The sequence below is a fragment of the Adiantum capillus-veneris genome, chromosome 14 (assembly GCF_014529385.1).
Source record: "Adiantum capillus-veneris isolate H3 chromosome 14, ASM1452938v2, whole genome shotgun sequence".
NCBI classification, from domain to species: Eukaryota; Viridiplantae; Streptophyta; class Polypodiopsida; order Polypodiales; family Pteridaceae; genus Adiantum; species Adiantum capillus-veneris.
This window is the reverse complement of record NC_140944.1, coordinates 151596258-151605413: the sequence shown is the minus strand read 5'-3', so window position 1 is coordinate 151605413 and position 9156 is coordinate 151596258. Positions and strand designations below refer to the sequence as shown.

The following is a 9156-nucleotide window of genomic DNA, read 5'->3' as shown; positions in this document are numbered from 1 at the left end:
GAATGTTTGTAAAAGACGGATGAACATTGAGAGAAGGATCCTTTGGATACAAGCATCCGTCTGTCCAGAGATCCACATTCTTCTCCCCTTGAGTGCGGCGTTTGTTGGCTGAAGGTAATGTACCCAAGCATGTTTTCTTTGTCAGAACATACTCTTGAGGTAGGCGTAGGAAAAGCCCTAGAGACCTACCGCGTGAAGAGCTTGCTGGGACATTGGTCACGTCGTCAAGAGGCATTGTAGGATGGAGAGATGGAGCTTGAAGGATGGAGAGATGGGTGCGTAGGTGCAGCAGCAGGTGCAGGTGCAAGGGGGATGGGTGTAGGAGAGGAGCTTAGATTAGGAGAGAGAGTTTTCAATTTTAGGGGAAATTTTCTAAAAGTTTGGAGGGAGTCAAAAAATGTTGAATTTTGAGTAATTTAACTTAAAAAACTTTTTTTTATTATGTGTATATGTTGGGGATACTTTTTAGGGGGGAATAGAGTTTTTTTGAAAGTTTTTGAAAAAAGTCATTTTTTTTAACCTCTTTGACCCACGGATTTGCTTAGGTGGCATGGGAGAGTTAAGAGGCCACTTACAAGTTGGCCAAAAAGGTAGAGAGAGAAGACCCCCTACCCCCCTACTTTTCAAATGGTTTACCCCCCCCTTCCCCCTACCTTTTTAGGGGTCAAAGGTGGAGGAGACCCTACCAAAATAGCCCCATTCAAAGCCTTTGTCCCCCTTAATCTTGGCAGGCTTCCTTTAAATTAGGGATTCTTACAAGGCCCATGGAGAGTCCATTTTTTTCCTAATGAACTTGATTTGTTCCAAATGTGTGTCAATGTCAAGGGACTTGATCAATTGTGTTCCTTCATCTACCATTGCCTTTGTGCAAGGTGACCTGGGCCTTTGTTGTATTTCTTGAGGTTGGTCAGAGGTGCCAACTTATCTTGTGTTTGTTTCTTCCACTATCTTACCTTTGTCAAGTTGTGCTTCAGTTGCAATTGAAGTTTGTTTGATCTCTTGCTCTTGAAATTTCTCCGTATTTTGTGTTGTATGTGTTGTCGGCCTTTGTATTTTTTGCTTGGGCATATTTGTTGTGTGCTCTTCTTGCTCATTCTGAACTACCTAGTCATCTAATTCTTGAGTAGGAGGAGGTGTTGTTGCATCTACTATTGATGTGTATATTCTATGTGAATTTCAAAATGCTCTATGCCACCCTCCCCTTCTCTATTTCCTCCTACCATGTTAGTTTTGTCTGCCTCCTCTACTTTAGTAGATTTGTTAGATGTTTCAAGCTCATTGATGCGTTGGCACTTGGACTCTTCTCTTTACATTTTTTTTGCTTTGTGTTTGAGCTTGTTCTGAATTCTTTGCTGCATGTTGCCGACAATATTCAGATTTTCTGCTGCTTCCTTTGTTTTGTGTTGTTTGAGATTTTCAAGAGCTTCAGCCTTGCAATGGGCTAGTGGCCGGTTCTCATCATCCTCTATTTGATTGTCTACTTCAGTTCCAAGGTTTCTTTTTTCCTCATGTTTTTTCTGATGGAGCTTTTCTCTTTGGGATTGAGCCTCTTCCATAGGTTTTTGTGTTTGTGTAATGGGTATTGTATTGGTAGTCTTATTTGACCTCATTTTCAGACATGTTTGTTTGAGTGCATATTCCTTCTTTTATTCCTCCTCTAAAGATTGATACTTTGAGGGAGTATCTTTGTCCTTTGATTTAATGTCATCATTGGGTGGCATCTCTGATTCTATCTCTTCATTGTCAAATTTAGGTTTCTTAGAGATCTGTCCAGTGTTTCATTTTTGAGGGTTGTACTGTAGAAGGTCCTGCCATTGGCTTTACTGCTCTTTTGGATTTATGAATTAGCTCCAATTGTGTTTTTGTAGGTGGTAGTTCATCAATCATACCTAATGCTTGATAGGCAATTCTGGTTAGGACTGGTCCATCATTCATGTGCGTTTTGCTTTTATCACTCCCTTTGATGTTTGTTTCCACTAAGTTTTCCACGATGTAGGTTCCAAAGTCACAATTGACCACCTTTTTCTGCCAGACACATAGCCATCACTACTGCCATATGCAACATTGGTTTAGTGTAGCAAGGTGGCTTTTTCACTTTGAAGTGTTGGGATATCATCCACAAAGGCAACTCCGTCTTGAAGTAGATTAGATCTTGATAGGTCAACTTGTGGCCCCTCTGCTTGAGGAAAGCTTTGTCATTATATATTGCCTTGGTTTTGCGCAATAGCTTGTGGGTCCCTTGTTGCAAGTGAAGAGCTTCATTGATGATCTCCAGGTTGATCTTTACTTTGATTGTCGCTCCATCTTTGTCTATGAGTGTTGTTTTCCCATTGTATTGAATGGAGCTGATCAATTCATGGCCTCTCCAAAAATGTCTTCCCCATGGTGGTAATCTGAAGAAGCTATCCAGATGTAAGCATCTTGCCCCTTCTAGTACTTCAGATTTTTGGTGTATAGTCCACAATTCCTTAGGAAATATAGTAGTCTTGACTGTTGTTCCATCAGTTTCCTTGAACTTTTTAATGAAGATATTTGTTGGTATTTCTTATAGCTCTTGATTAGGTGATGTGAGCCTTCTCATTTGATGAGATGTCATTGATCTCATAAGGTAAAACCCCCCAATCCTTTTGTGCTTTCCTATGGGCCATCCTATGACCAATTTCAAGCTACTTTTAGGGTTAGGAGATGACCAAAAGGATTTTGAGAAGAGGAAAAAATGCAAACTTTGACCATAAATTGAGAAATGAGCATAACTTTGTCAAAACTACTCCAAATCAAACTTGAACAGTGCATCTAAGACAACTATAGTCACTAGGGCAAGAGATCACAGATGAAATTTGGCTCTGAGGTACATGGATCATGATCCATGTTGGAGCATATTTTGATGATAGCACATGATAGGGCACATCATGGTGATGCTTCAGTCCAAAAATTTTGGGGTTTGGATCATTGGTTAAGATCTTAGGTCAAAATTTGGAAAATTTGTCAGACTTAGAGAATTTGATCCCTTTGGTTGGGATTTTGAGATCCAGATGACTTGATACTTCAGGACTGGACATTGTATGGTGTTCAAAACCAGATAATGACGTTCGTTCTTGGCTGGGTGAAAAAGGTACATAGATCGCAATCCATGTTGGGTAGGGTTTTGCAATGCCATTTGGCACACATGTTCCTATAGTCCATCCTAGCACACTGGTGAAACTTTTTCAACTTTGGACGTGTTTTTTCCAAGTTAACTCACTTTTCTAGTTTATGGCCATGTTTTTTGGACTTTGACCATATCCATGTTTTGGACCCCTTTTCAATCATTGCCCTTGGTTAACAACTGATGTTTCCTTGACTTCTAATGAATGTGTCTAAGGGCCATCTTATAGCTAATTGCTTGTCAATTTTCATTATTTTTTTATTCCATTTGAGGTTGGAGATCTAGCCAAGCAGATTCAAGGACTTTGAAAGCATTTTTAGCTAGATTTTATAAACTTAGAAACTTTGAGTGTTTCTCCTTTAGCACCTTGGTTTCCCACACATATGCTCTAAACTTCAAAATCAACATTTATGTACTATTTTGATATCTTTTGCTCTATATTTCCCATGTATAAGACTACTAATTGTAAAATGTTGAAATCTGTTAGAATTTTTCTTATAGATACATGGATCGCGATCCATGTTTTGAGGTCAAATGCTACCAGACTTGGTGGGTTTGTGTCACTCGCTATTTTGGTGAGCATCGTGCACAAGATTTTATTGGTACTCTCTGCTTGACCGTTAGCTTGGGGGTGATAGGGGACCGATTTGCAATGAACCACCATGAATTCATCGAGTAAACTTTTAATGACAATGTTCACAGAGTGGGTTCCTTGATTGCTCACAATCTCAATGGATAGGCCGTGTTTGGTAAAGATGTTCTCAAATAAGAACTATGTCGTAATCCATGCATCATTTTTTTGTGTTGCTTTTTCTTCCTCCCATTTGGTCAAATAATCTGGTGCTACTATAATGTATTGAGCGTGTGTGCGGTATGCAAGAGGTATGATGGGCCCTACAAAATCTTTGCCCCACTTGGCAAAGAGTCAACCTCCTATTATCGATTGTAAGGGAATTTCATCTCTCCACAGAGGTGCCTTAGTGCATTGGCATTCATCACACTGTTTTACAATGTTTCTGCATCTGTGAACATGGTTGGCCACCATATTCCTGCAAGAAGTATCAACTTTGTTATTTTGTCATCCAAAAAATGTCCACCTAATTGGCCTGCGTGTGCTTGTTCTAGGATAGAAAAATATTTGCCCTCAGTAGCACACAATCTCAATTTGTTGTCTTTTCCCCATCGGTACTGTTGATTCAACATCAACACATAGTGTTTTGCTTCCTCTTCAATAGTTTTCATCCGTGCGTTACTTAATCCCTCCACCGATAATGACTTGGTTTTTAAGTACTTGATAATGTAAGTACTCCATTTGGGTGCTACAATTACTCTAAAGAGTGTGGCGTTGGTGCGACAAAGTTATGTCGCTCTAGTAGAATGGTTCTTGCATTGGTACGGGGTCATGCAGATACAGGTCGAGGCGGTGAAGTCAATACCAGATGCCGGTAGCGGCAATCTTGATCATGATGTGTATGCCAAACGTGGCAATTATCAGGTCAAAGATTGGGTTTTAATCTCTAATGATTGGTATGGTCGTAGATGCATAAAACATGCTATTCGGTTGCTCTATGGTCCAATTATTTGGCCACGGGGTTCTTTTTGAAGAACTGTTTCAAGGATTAAAGATTGAACGAGGCTATTTGTCGTGATTATGGCAAGTTTGGGGTGGTCCACACTTGGAGTGGCCGCCACTATCGGCAAATGACAGAGCGATTGAAGTGCGGCTCTAAAGGGGTGGCTAGGGCTACTTGAAGCCGGGAGTATTCGGACTCGGCTACTACGACCTTGATTTATACCCGTTTGGCAGTGCTTTGGATTGCAATCGTCCTTGGGTGGGAACGCCAGGAAGGAGGTGGTGCCATCTGTGGTGTTTTCATGCAGGGGGGAAGTGGTCCACAGCACGTGAGAAGAGGAGGAAAGTGGCACCAGGTGGGGAGGTTGCCAAGTACGTGGTCAGAGGCAAGGGAATCCGCCATGCAAGGGAGTGAGAACGAGGGGCAAGCGGATTGAGTTAAGTCCGAAGGGCTGAAAAAAAGCCATCAACGAGGAGGGCACTGGCTGAGAAAGGTGGCCGGAGTGGAGCCATCCCCTTGGCAGCTAGTAAGTAGCGCTACAGTAAAGGGGAGAAGCCAGGGCAGCCTGAGGGGCCACCAGAAGCCATCAACGAGGAATAGGATATTGAACACGCGCTGCAGGTGCCGCCAAGGGCAGGTAAGCCAAGGGGTGACAAAGAAAGGGATTGGAGGCTGAAGGAATTTTCGCCAGAGAGGGCTAAAGGGAGGTCGATTGTGCACAGGGCCGCCATCAGTAGGAGGAGGTTGAGGGACCATCTCGCTGGGAGTGGTGCTATAGAAAGCAACAAGGCAAGGAGGGTTGCAGAGGTTGTTGAAGTAACTGCCATAGGAGGGGTTTCTTGCTCGGATTCGGAAATAAAGGCTTCAAGTGGGAGGCAATTGGTGTTCCAAAGCAGAAGGAAACCTAGACCATGAGTTACTCAAATTCAAGCTCCACATCAATGGCGGATATCTATGTTTCATGTTTTTTTGAGATTACTTTGTAAGCTTAAAGGGGCCGACCTCGATCGTATCTGTGTATGTCGCATTAAAGACTATCCTAACTCTAATCAAAAGCTCATTATTCTACCCATTCCATCTATTGTGTCTTGGCATCTTCCTTTGTTCTCAAAGCTCGGGGGTTGTGTGTGGACCCTTGGAGTTTTTGTATAGCAAGAGAGAGAGAGAGAGAGAGAGAGAGAGAGAGAGAGAGAGAGAGAGAGAGAGAGAGAGAGAGAGAGCATGTGTGAGTGCAAGAGAGAGCAAGAGATGGGAGGGAATGATTGCCGCTATGTTCTATTGCTTGAGGTGGGAGGGAATGATTGCCCCTATGTTCTATTGCTTGAGAGAGATAGCATGTGTGAGTGCAAGAGAGAGCAAGAGATGGGAGGGAATGATTGCCGCTATGTTCTATTGCTTGAGGTGTGTGCTATGTGTTGAGCTATTGGCGAGTTTGTGTTGTTAAGGTGCATATAACTAGGTGGGTAGTCGTGAATTGTGCAAATTATGAGCTTACTAGTAAAGCCATACAGAAAATACAGTGTGTGTGAGTCTATCCGAGTGGTTTGGGTGTTGGATATCTGCTGGGCTATAGAGAGGCATCTTGTTTGTGTACTATGTGTTCTCATTTCCCCCATTCCATCAGTGGTGCCCCCACGGAGGACTCGCTGATCGCTTTGAAGAAGACAGTGTAAAGATCAACCGAAGGATAACACGGCTTCTCGAAGCTATGGCCCTATTTTCACAGGTGAGGAGGATCCAGTTGATTGGATTGCAGACTTTGAATTATACATGCTATCATTGTGGATGCCTAATGAAGATAGCAAGATGGACACTATACCATTGGTGTTACAACGCAAGGAAAAAGCATGGTCTGATACATTGCATGGTGAGCCACGACAGGTCTAGCCGGCTCTATCGGCCAGTTTCTTACAACATTTTCGAAAAGAAGTATCACCTATGGATATGGACGCGAAGTTAAAAGCTCTCAGGCAAGATGTAAGTGAAGATTTTAATGTTTTTCTTAATCGGTTTGAAGAATGTTGGGCAGAATTAGCCACATTAATGCAATTCGCCAACGGCGACTTTTTCAAGATGGACAAATTTATGTCATGCCTACATCCCAAGGTATGAGCATAGGTGGATTTTAAAAGCCCCGAGAACTACAACGGTGCTGTAGCAATTGCTCGAGCAAAGAGCAGGAGGATCAAGAAGAAGATCGAACAAGGTATGATGGGATACGAGAAGCCACCAAGCCCTCAAGGTGAGGTTCGTGCAGAGGATCAAGCAAATTGTGGAGTGGCAGCTATTGCTCAACACTGGGTACGTACTGTTGAAGATTTATCGGAACAAATGCAAGAGCTTCATTTGAGTGTGATGGACAGAGGGCAGCAAAGAGTGGGTAGAGGAAGAGCTAGGCAATTGCTATATTTGCGGCGAAGAAGGACACTACGCACCGGATTGCCCACATCCACCAAGGGAAAGAGGAGGTATGTACCCACTATTCGGAAGATGGAGAGGACAAGGGCAATTCAATGGGAAAGAGATCAGCAGTCTGACAATCCTGTGCCTCCCACTCCTCAAGGTAATGAAGAAGTTCATTGTGTTAATATAATTGGAGTAGATGAGCAGGTAGTGGATGTTTTGGCCAACAAGAGAGCACGTGAAGGAAGAGAGATGGAGACAGAGCAGGAGACTAAAGCTCGCAAAGGCAAAGGGAAAATCGACGAAGATAGAGAGCAGGCAGAGACGAGAAAAAGAAGAAGGGAGGCGTAAAATCAAGCAATCCGACTACCAAATTGGAAGGGATCATTCCGAATATGACTTGGTGAGTGATGTCAAGAACCAAAAGGCTAATATTACTTTCGGTCAGCTGCTTGCCTTTAATCCTAAATTGCGACGTCAGTGGTCTACTAGTGCTAGCACCAGGCTTCCACGGGACAAAACAAGAGTGCATACTGTGGGGAATCTAGCATTGAGGGTTGGGAGTCCAGCGGATGTGCTTCCACTTGTTGATGCTCTTATTGAAAAGAAGATGCAGGTACATGCATACATTGATGGAGGGGCCCAAGTGTGTGTCATGACCGAATCCGCCATGAAGGATGCAAGAGTTAAAGCAATGGTAAGATCTAATGTGCGAATGAGGATGTCCAACCATACCAAGGCCAGGTGTTTGGGCATAGCACAGGATGTGAAAGTAAAGATTATGGGTGTTGAATGCCTTAATGATTTTTTTGTTATGAAAGGTACTGGTGACAATGCTTACCCTATCATATTGGGTAGACCATGGCTTCATGCAATGGGGTCCAAGCAGGATTGGGGAAAAGGGGTATTTACTTTATTTGATAAAGAGAATGATAGACAGGTGATGCTTGATCTACGGACGAGGGAAAGTTGCTCTCATCCCATGGCAAAGGATGAGGGAGATGATTCTACAACAAGCTACAAATACGAAACGGAGTCAACCTATGATGAAGGCTACAAAGATATAGAAGAGGGAAAGAGTGATGACGATCTCCTCCATGTTGATGCTGATCTCTTTGGGGTTACTATCAATAACTCTATTTTATATGTGCAACTCTGTGCATCCTATCCTAATTTGTTTGCCACTGAGTATAAAGATTTGCAAGGTGCCAAGGAAGTCGAACATAGGATCATACTCAAGGAGGGGCATAAATCAAAGGCGCAAAAGCTAAGGAGGTTAGGGAAAATTCAGCAGGAAGCTCTCTCGCAGGAAATCAACAAGCTATTGGATGCAGGTATTATCTATCCCGTGCAAAAATCTGAATGGGTCTCCCCGGTTGTCATGACACCTAAGAAGAACGGAAAATGGTGAGTGTGTGTTGATTATAAGCCTTTAAATGCTGCAACCAAGAGGAACTATTATCCTTTACCCTTTCAGGATGAAATTTTAAATCAAGTTGCAGGTCACAAACAATACTCTATTATGGACAACTTCTTTGGATACTTCCAGATAGGCATTGCACTTGAAGACCATTTGAAAACCACTTTCATTTTGCCATGGGGCTGTTTTGCTTATCGCAGAATGCCCTTCGGCTTGGTGAATGCTTATGCAACTTTTCAAGATTGGATGAATAAAGTCTTTGGTCCCTACCTTGGTAAGTTTATCAGAGTTTTCATGGATGACATAGGGTGATACAGCTCTAGGAATGATCATTTGTCAAAGTTAATGTTATGTTTTCATTGACTAGATGAAGCGGGTGGGCAATTGAATCCCAAAAAGTGTAAGTTAGCTCAACCTCGAGCTCACTTGCTAGGGCATGTGGTCTCACAAAATGGTATCGAAGTGGATCCGGACAAGGTAAAGGCTCTTGTGTTGATGGAGCCCCCAAAAGTGCTACAGGTTTGGCATCATTTGTGCATAAATTGAAGTACCTCTCTCGCTTCTTTTGGATGCTTTCACAGTATGTATACCCTCTTCAAAAAATAAGTCAACAG

General features: G+C 42.7%; 1 pseudogene; it reads left to right on the top strand.

Moving 5' to 3' along the window:
* The first annotated feature begins 6570 nt into the window (after positions 1-6570).
* On the top strand, positions 6571-7312 carry LOC147443367 (uncharacterized; annotated as a pseudogene).
* The last annotated feature ends 1844 nt before the right edge of the window (positions 7313-9156 follow it).